This window comes from Galeopterus variegatus, unplaced genomic scaffold (assembly GCF_000696425.1).
Source record: "Galeopterus variegatus unplaced genomic scaffold, G_variegatus-3.0.2 Scaffold1107, whole genome shotgun sequence".
Lineage (NCBI taxonomy): Eukaryota > Metazoa > Chordata > Mammalia > Dermoptera > Cynocephalidae > Galeopterus > Galeopterus variegatus.
This window is the reverse complement of record NW_007727218.1, coordinates 167,826-169,305: the sequence shown is the minus strand read 5'-3', so window position 1 is coordinate 169,305 and position 1,480 is coordinate 167,826. Positions and strand designations below refer to the sequence as shown.

The 1,480-nt window shown below is 38.2% G+C and overlaps 1 protein-coding gene across 1 annotated transcript in view; it reads left to right on the top strand.

Annotated features, from left to right (window-relative positions):
• Positions 1-1,480, top strand: part of NTM (neurotrimin) — a 276,438-nt gene that overhangs the window by 230,610 nt on the left and 44,348 nt on the right. The gene's annotated exons all lie outside the window — the stretch shown is intronic.

Here is a 1,480-nt window from a genome sequence, read left to right as displayed (position 1 = left end):
TGTGACTCCATGAATGTTTCCCAATATAGAACATATGAAAAATGGATTTAAACTTGAAATACATGGCAAATCTAAGTATTCTGCTAAATAGAGAAAGAAATAATTGTGCTAACATGTGTGCCTGGGTGAGCATGCATGTGAGTGTGTCTCAAAAAAGCTTAAATTTAATGAGCTTAATTTTGGGTCTCTACGCGTGTCTGAATAGAGTACACGAGTATGTGTGAATAGAAGGAAAAACAGTGTGTGGAGGATTTGTTTGGTGTGTATGTGTCTGTTTTTAAGACTATTGAGGCATAACTGAGGCTATTCATTTAGTAAGCATTTATGTGGCTGAAAGGGAAAATATATATTTTCCCTGTAGACAAGAATGGTTAAAAGTTAAATTTTAATTTTTATGCTTTGTGAAATATAATCTCCTCTTTTGACCAAAACCTTTAGCATTAGGTGCTGTACACAGAGCCTAGGATAAGTGCTTCCTCTGGGGATTGAAGCAGACTATTCTACCAACCAGTGTGGGGGAAACAGGACACAGGGCACAGGGCACATAGTGGAGAATATGATTCCAGTGGAATACAGAACCAAGAGCTGGGGGAGCCAAGACAGATATGAGCTCACCAAGGTGCTCCAAACTATTGGGAGGAACGTAGAGTTTCTCAGTGCACTGAAGACTACAGAAGATTCACTTAAATGTAAAGGACAGGTAGACCTTAAGAAGCTGTAAAACTTGGGGAAATCCGAGATTCTGACATAGAAACACAACTTGTTTGGCGTCTGTGGTGTACCGTATACTGTTAACTAGTAAACTTAGTTACTTTTTTAGTGCACATTTTTATGCATGTTTTAGCACATGCATAGATTGCTGTGTACATACCACTAGTACTGAGTGGAATACACACAGTTTCATCACCCCAAAATAGTTCTTCTGCTGCCCCTTTGTAGTCAAACCCTCACCGTTCTCTTAACTTTGTTCAGATTGGATCATTTCTATTTATCTGCAAGTTCACTGACTTTTTATTCCGTCATCTCCCTTCTCCTATATGGATGCCCATCCGATTAATATCTAAAACTCAATTCTTTTTTTTTTTTTACTTGTTTCTTGTTTACAGCTTCTAGTTCTGTACTGAGAATTTCTGTAATCACATTCATTTCAAGAGTGTTCACCTTTACATCATAGGGCATAGTTTTACTAGTTAGTCTTCTCAGGGTTGGTATTTGTTAATTGTCTTTTCCCCTGGAGTTGTTTAGCTTCTCCTTGTTCTTTCTATGATGTATTTGGATTGTATCATGCACATTTTGAAGGTTACATTATTAGGCTCTAGATCCTGTTAGAACCTTCTGAGAATTTATCCAGAGGTAGAATTGGCTGTTTTAGCAGCTAGTTACTCCAGTTAGGTTCAGGCCACAGTTTCTAACTCTCCCGCCACTGGCTGTGATTCTGATACCAGTTCCATTTCCAGAGTCTTTGCATTGTTGTGCAACT